The sequence below is a fragment of the Alligator mississippiensis genome, chromosome 12 (assembly GCF_030867095.1).
Source record: "Alligator mississippiensis isolate rAllMis1 chromosome 12, rAllMis1, whole genome shotgun sequence".
Lineage (NCBI taxonomy): Eukaryota > Metazoa > Chordata > Crocodylia > Alligatoridae > Alligator > Alligator mississippiensis.
The window spans coordinates 33,655,590-33,664,198 of record NC_081835.1 but is presented as its reverse complement, the minus strand read 5'-3'; positions in this window follow the sequence as shown (position 1 = coordinate 33,664,198).

The following is an 8,609-nucleotide window of genomic DNA, read 5'->3' as shown; positions in this document are numbered from 1 at the left end:
AATCTGATTGTCGTAAGTCTCGGTGGACAAGCCATGGGGCCCAACACAGAGTAGCACAGACGTACCTTGAAATCTTTCCCTTGTCTTACCCGTGTGTGTGAAAATAGGGACAGGTCAGTCAAAACAAGTTCCAGTTCCCTTTAAGGGGACTCCGGCGTACTATATGTACATACATTATTCTCCCAAAGCTTCCAAGTACCTGGATAAGTGGAACTGGTATACTAGGGATGAGCCCATAAAGCAATTTCCACAGGAAGAAACATTCGATCAGGATAAAATAGTACACTTAAAAGGGGATTTAAAGTCCCATGGATCCAAAACAACACAAAATCAGTGGGACGCATTCTTTTATTGGTATGATGATAGGTCCAAAAGATGGACAGAATCTCAAACTAGAAGTCTCAAAGATTCACAAGAGAAATTAAAACAGCAGTTAAAAGCTGTCCAGGAGAAATTGGCTGCTTCCCCAAATTACATACCAGCCACCACTCCGATTCAGCATTGCCAGGGGCATCCCCACCGCCAGAGCTAGCAGAGGACATCCTTGACTTCTGTTCAAACCCTGCTTTCTTGGGAGTCCCACATCAACAACAACCAGTTCAGCAACAGGCTGCAGCCCAGGCTGGGGACCCATTAGCTGAAGCTCCTTTGGTAAACTCATCCATGAAGCTTAATAGTCCAGACTCATCCACCATACCTGCCACTCAATCATCACCAGTGTGGCAATTTGCCCCTGGGTCACAACCCACCACAGGTGTGTTTAGAAGAATGGGAATAAGCACGGAAAGATCTCCCTTTAATCTTAGATCCCAGGATGTACAAAGTCTCCCCCTAAGACAAATGCAAGGCATTGGCACCAATGGACAAAATATAGTAACTGTGCATGCACCCTGGACTCCAGGTGATCTCTACAATTTAACTAAAAAATTCCCAAAAATCAGGGAAGACCCAGAAAAAAATCAGGAAGAATTGCAAACTGTTAGAAATTGTTATAATCCAACATGGGCTGACAATAATCAGCTCATGTGATCCATTTTGCCCAAGGAAACTATGCTGCATCTGTATGTTGCCTGTACTTGGCCAGATCAAAACCCAGGGACTGGCCAAGACTTTTTTGACAAGAGAAATGCATTGGTTCGGGCAGTTCTCACAATTTGGAATGCCTCAAACAGGCATTTGAACGGTATTCAGGAATGGATGACCCTGTTGAAAATGCTAAACAAGCAATAGTAGCAGCATTCGTCCAGGGACTTAACCCTAAAATTGCTGAGAAAATTCAAACAGTAATTATTGGCTGAGAAACTAAAAATTTGATTGAAGTCCTTGCTGCAGCCAACCATTTTCATAACAAAATAGAATGGTCTAAAGATAATGCCGAGACCAAGTTAATGGCTTTACAAATTTCTCAGTTGCAGGGACCAGGTAAGGGAAGGGGACGTGGATGGGGAAGGGGAGGACTGGGTAGATTCAGGGGAAGATGTAGATCCCTGGGCCCATAAAACCAAGCCTATGAGAACCAATGTCATTATTTTAAACAAGAAGGACACTGGAAATCGGAATGCCCCAACTTCCCCGACCGAAGACCCAGACCCCAGCCCCTGCCCCCCCCCCCCCCTTATCAATTTTCCCAGGGTTAAATAAGACAGCCTGAAGAAAAGTGACATCATCGCTCCTTTTCTTGCTACTGACCAATCTGGTCCATATGTTATGTGCCTTATCTCTGGTAAACCTGTTTCCTGTCTTGTTGATACCGGAGCTTCTCGCTCCACCCTGAAAGCCACTGAATTCCCTTTCCTGCCTCATTCTCCTGAAACTGTAAATGCTGTCAGCATAGGCAGACAACTTATCCCACATCCTGTTTCTGAACCCATCTCCATTTCTATCGGCCCTTTGTCTGAGGATCATGCCTTCCTTCTTAGCCCTTGTGCACCTGTCAACCTTATTGGAAAGGATTTGTTGTGTAAACTGGGATGCGTAATTTATTGTAGCCCAGATGGTGTTTACCTTCAGGTACCAGAACATAGGGAAACCGAACTTGTGGCTTTGCTAACTCAGGAGTACTCTGATCCCGACACTTCCTACTTGCAAGAGGAACTGTTGGCACAAGTACCTCCACAACTGTGGTCCACCCATGCAAATGAAGTGAGATACATGTTGAGTGCTAAATCAATGCACATTACCTTAAACCCTGCCAAACCACTTCCTTGTGTCCCGCACTACCCCTTCTCAAAAGAAGCTGAGGAAGGGATCAAGCCTGTCATTTCCTCACTCATTGAGCAAGGGATCATTGTCCCAGCATGCTCCCCTTGCAACACACCTATCTTGCCTGTTAAGAAACCTGGTAAAGATACTTATTGTTTTGTGCAAGGCCTTTGAGCTGTAAATGATGCTGTTCTACCTACTTTTCCCGTGGTCCCTAACCCCACCACTATTCTTTCCTGTATCCTTCCAGATGCCACCTGTTTTACAGTGGTAGACCTGTGCTCTGCTTTATTTTCCATCCCCATTCATGAGGATAGTCAGTACCTGTTTGCATTCACCTATCAGGGACTCCAATATCCTTGGACAAGACTCCCTCAGGGATATACGGAGTCCCCCACCTTGTTTTCCCAGATTCTGAAGAAGGATTTGGACCCTATCACATTCAAAGGGGGATCCACCCTTATTCAGTATGTTGATGATTTATTATTAGCCTCACCATCTTTGGAGGCCTGCAAGCGAGATACTTTGACACTCCTCACAGCTTTAGCTCAGAAAGGCCACAAGGCCTCAAAATCCAAACTGCAACTCTGTAAGTCTAAGGTACATTATTTAGGACATATCTCAGCAGGAGAACGACATCTTTCCCCCTGTAGAGTTGAAGCTATCCTCAACATTCCCAAACCCATGACTAAAAAGCAGATGAGAGGATTCTTGAGTGCAACGGGTTATTGTAGGCAGTGGATCCTGGGTTATGCCGCTTTTGCAAAACACTTGCAAGCATTCACTCATGATTCCACCCCAGAACCACTTCTTAGACCCTTAAGGCTGAACAAGCATTTGTGGCCCTCAAGCAAGACCTCGTTGTTGCTCCTGCTCTTGAACTCCCCAATTATAAGAAACCCTTTACCTTGTTTTGTCACAAATGAGAAAGACTCACTTTAGGAGTACTCACTCAGTTGCACGGTAAAAAGCATCACCCAATCATGTACTACAGCTCTGCCCTTGATTCCATGGCTCCTGAGCTTCCTCCTTGTCTCCATTCAGTTGCAGCCGCTACCTTGTTGGTTGAAAAGGCAGATACTCTAGTTTTGGGACACTCTTTGACTGTTGCCGTTCCACATGCTGTGATGGCCCTTCTCCTCAAAGGCAAAACTCAGCACATTTCCAATTCCTGCCTTACCAAATATGAGAAACTTTTATTGTCATCTGAAAATGTGACCTTAAGCCTCTGTTCAGTTCTGAATCCTGTTTCACTTCTGCCAATTGTCTCTGATGGTGAGCCTCGTGATTGCCTGTCTGTTACAACTCAGTTGTTAACCCCTCAAACTGACCTCAAAGATGTTCCTATCCCAAACTCTGACCTTGTTTTGTTCATTGATGGTTCCTGTCTTAGAAATAATGCAGGCCAATTAGTTGTGGGATATGCAGTATGCACTCAGTATACTGCTTTGGAAGCCTATTCTTTACCCCAAGCTCGTTCTGCTCAAGTTGCTGAACTCATTGCTTTAACACGTGCTTGTATCCTCGCAAAGAATCAAACTGCAACCATTTACACTGACTCTAAGTATGCTTTTGATGTTGATCATGATTTTGGACAGATCTGGACAAAAAGAGGGTTCCTCACTTCATTGAGGACCCAAATCAGTCATGGTTGTTATGTTAATGCACTTTTAGAAGCTGTTCAACTGACTTCTGCCATTGCTATTGTTAAATGTAAAGCTCATGAGAAACCTTTTAATGATGTCACACGAGGAAATGATCTGGCAGACCGTTCTGCCAGAAACGTGGCCCTTTCTGGCCCACAGGCTCCTAACTCTGTTCTTGTTTGTTTTTCAGCAGACCAGTCTCCGTTGGCTAGCCTTTCAAATCTAGCCTTTCTCCAGAATCAGGCTCCAAAACAAGAGAAGAATGACTGGCAGCGTGCAGGGTGTTCACTGCATCCTGACTCTCTCTGGAGCTCCCCAGACGGCTGCTTGGTGGTGCCTAGAGAACTCCTCCCACATCTTGCTTGTTTAACCCACTCTGTGGCCCATACGGGAAAAGGGGGGATGACTGCTACAGTACAGAGAGATTACTTTGCCCCAAACTTTTCTTCCATGGCACAACAGTACTGTAGCTCCTGTCCCATCTGTTTAGCTCACAACATTGGGCAATGGGTAAAAACGACACCCACAGCCCATCCCCCTCCATGAGGACCGTTTGTGAATTTGCAAATTGATTTTGTATAGCTACACAAGTGTTGTTTGTATGAGTATATTCTTGTTATTAATGATATGTTTTCTGGATGGGTGGAAGCCTACCCATGCATACATGCCGATTCCATCATAGTAGCTAAGAAACTGCTTAAAGAATTTATTCCTAGATTTGGACTGCCCCTCACAATAAATAGTGATAGAGGCACCCATTTCACAGGACAAATAGTAAAAAACATCTGCCAAGCACTCAAAGTACAGCAACACCTGCAATGTAGTTATCACCCTCAATCAAGTGGTGCTGTAGAACGTAAAAATTCTGATTTAAAAACATGCATTTAAAAAATTTGCACTGAAACAGGCCTCAAATGGCCTGATGCACTGCCCATTGCTTTCATGCACATTAGGAATGTGGCAGAAATGCCACCGTCTGTGTCCCTCTCCAGAAATCTGTCTCTGCCAGTGAGAGGCTGGTGTTGAATTCCTCAGGGAGGGGGATCACAAAAGCCTGGTGCCTTGGGTGTGGATTCTCTGGTCACCTGGGAAGGGGGAGGGAAAAGCCACGCTCACCGGCCCAGGTAGCCAGTGATGCTTTTTAAATTGGTTGGCTAGTGGCCAGCACTGGCAGCTTCGATTGGACTGGGCTGCAGAGGTCAGAAAGGTTATGTCACGGCGGGGTCCTCGCAGAGGGCCGTGATCTCCTTGAGGCCCTCTCACCGCGCTACTTCGGCCCGAGGGCACCCTCCATTCTCGCCCGCCACGTCTTGCTGGAATATGTAATAGGGAGGCTGCCTTGTGTTTCCTCGGACATGTAAGCTCCTGGACCCCTCGTGGGTCGCCCCGTACAATGGGTGCTACTCAAACACCCCAGCCTTATGGGCTGTGCGTGGCTCCTACCAGCCCCTAATACCACGCCCCAAGCCTCGCAGACGTAATGGACGTTGTAAGGTCTGTACGCCCGCTTCCCGGGCCTCCTCTAAAGTGTAGCCCACTCGGGGCTCTCTCTCTCGCACCCAGCCTCTCACTGGGACTCTCCTGATGGTGCGGTCCCGCTCAGGGACTCCCTAGCGGGCCCTGGCCCTTCCAGCCAACTGCACGGGTACCCTCTCTGACCCCGGCTCACCGCGCTGCTACTCCCTGTCTTCTCAGGGGCAACCGCAGCGCCCTGCCTCGGTCTGAGGGGTGTTGCCGCACTAGCCTGCAGCCGGGCTCGCTATGCCTATCTCAGGCTCCTCAATATGGCCCCGCTGTAGGCCATGTCCGCCTCGGGCTCCTCAGTAATGGCCCCGCTCCCGGGCTCCTCAGTAATGGCGCTCCCCCTCTTTGGGGCTCGCCGTGCCCACCCTGGGCTTCTCAATGAAATTGCCCCTCGCTCTGGGGCTGGGGTCTATGTACCCCGCACGCGATCCGGGGTCTATGTCCCCCCGTCTGCAACCTACTGGTTGTGCCCGCGACCCACTGGCCGTGCTCCTTGCTGCCAGTTGCTCCCGCACTGGCGTGCGAGCTGCGCCTTCCCTGGCGCTATGCAAATAATGCGCCCTCTTGGCGCTAGGGCACCCCACACTCTCTGGGGTCCTATAATTGAGGCCTCCTCCAACCCCTACAGCCTCACCCAAGCCTTCGGGTGTAATAACAAAGTCAAACAAACTCAAGCCTCCTGGTTGTAACACAAACCTAAAGCCCCCTGGCTAAACCCTAGTGCCCATCCTCTCAGGGCTATCATGAGCTGTACTTGCACGTCCTGCTCCTTTCCACATCCTCACTCCCAGAGCTCCTGCCTCCCAGGCTGCTGGCTGAGAACTGCTAGCCTGGCTTCAGCCCTGGGCTTTACAAAGGCCAGGCCTTGCCCCCTTCTGGCCAGCTGCTTCTGATTAGTTGCCCCGGCAACTTGCAGCTGTGCTCATTAGGCACTGCCAGGGCTCTCTCCCTGGCAGTTTCTCCTCTCCAGGAGCAGAGCACCGAGGTGCCCTATGACAGGTTATTTAAAGGCCCGGTCCAGGAAGAAGGCAGCCATTAGCCATGCGGTCATCCAGGTGAATCTGAAACTGGGAGAGGAGTTTCACCAGCTGTAACTGGCTCTCTCCTCATAACTGCATGCTCAAAGAGTGACCTGCCTCCAGAGGAAAACTCCAACCACCTCTGGATGATGCGTGAGTAAGCTACTCGAGATCCGACTAGATATTTAGCTTACAGTAACTCAGATGCGAGATCAAAAGGCTACCATCAGCCATACTGGTTTGCTCTATGGGATTCCTCTGATATTCCTCTACCTTTTACCCTGTTTTCACCCTACGCCCTGTAATCAATAAAGTTCTCCATTGTGACCAGTGTGGGAGACTTATTGAGGGGTGGGTCTAAATTATGCCTAGGAGGCCTCGTAGGTCTGTGGACTAAGGGAGACTTTCCCATTAAGCCCCTGACTTGGGGAAGTGCCCCAAGTGACTGTATTGGGTCTAGTACCAAGTGGACAATCAGGCCTGTGTTTTCAAAGGTGTGCAGAGCCAGAATTGAGTCCAGAGCCTTGGATGGTGGCAGTGGGAACCCAGGCTAGTGGGTGTGCTCCAAGGAAGGGGTCGGCCGGACGTGAGGCACCCCAGGGAGGTGGTCGGGCGCAGTGAGGTGGGCGGCTCAAATCAGGAGCGCCCCCTACTGGCCTGCCACAAGGAACACTGTCAATAGAAAACACGGCCTAACACCTTATGAAATACTCATGGCACGACCCATGAGGATGCCGGCCACCCCACCTGCTGCCCCACACCAAACAGACCTACAATTAACTGATGAAACTGTACTGAACTATTGCAAGGCATTAATGAAGTGTGTCAGGTCTGATCATTCACAGTTCCAAGAAGCCTTATCTCAACCACCGGATGTTCCCTGTCAAAACCTCGAACCAGGTGATTGGGTTTGTGTAAAGGTCCATCAGCGGAAAAAAATGCACTTCAACCCAGATGGAAAGGATCATTCCAGGTGCTTCTGACCACTAACACTGCTGTTTGTTGCCAAGGTCACCAGACGTGGACTGTAAAAAAGTATCACCTCCATTGGACCCCAAAGCAACTGAATTCCAACCAAGGTTAAGACCTTTCCCTGAGGCCAAGGACAAAGACCCTCAGGACCTCACTCAGGCAAGTGAGGAGCATTAGGATGCAAGTGCTAGTAACCTCTCCCCTGAACCCATGACCTCAGTCCAGCCAGATTCACCAATTGTGGAACGAAAATATCATCTCTGACCCTGTTGAATAATATCCAAACATGAAGCTTTTTTCTATCTTGATTGTTAATGCTGAACTTTTGAGCTTAGCCTGTGAAAATGTATTTTTGTCTTTAGTTAATCAAATTAAAATAGATTTAAATGTCTCCAGTTGTTGGATATGTAGTCGTGTTCCTATCCATTTCACTGGAGGAATATCCATGATACCTGTACCCTTGAATACAACTCAGATGCTGGCCCCTTATTATTCAGATTTCCATGGAAATGAGACTTAGCAAGACATAAGCTGCAATCGGTCTGACTATATACAACTAGCCTATGCTACTCCTGGAAAGTTTTGTTGGACCTGTAATGGATCACGTGTGGCAGTAGGAGTTAGCAAATGTGAAGTAGAATTTAAAGTAAATGGTGCTTGGCTTTCTAATGGTTCCTGGATATGTAATTACTTCCCCTGGAGTAAATTTTCTGGGTACTGTTCACAATGGATGATAAAACCACAATGTAACACCACCTTCACTGCACTAGCTGGTCATTATTTTGTATGCGGAAACAAGGCTTATAAAAATATTTCTTCCAGGTGGGAAGGAACATGCTATGTTTCTGCCACATACCCCACTTTCACAATTAGATCACATTTGCCAAAAGGAAGAATTCACAATGTTCACAAAATTACTGAAAACCAAAGATTTTGGGGTATAATGTTCCCTAATTATGGGGCAGGCCTAGCTATGTCTGAAATACAGAAGGTTGCAGTATCCTTAGAAAAAATAGCCAATGCCACTGCCATTAGGTTCCGTGAAATAAGTAAAGAACTGATAGAAATGAGACAAATAACTTTGCAAAATAGACTTGCTCTAGACTATATGCTAGCCAGTAAAGGAGGAGTATGTGCCCTGATAAAGTCTGAATGCTGTGTATATATACCTGATGCCTCGAGTGCCATTGAAAATCAAGCCGAGATTATTGAAAAAGAAGCTGTCAAACTTCACCAAATTAATCAA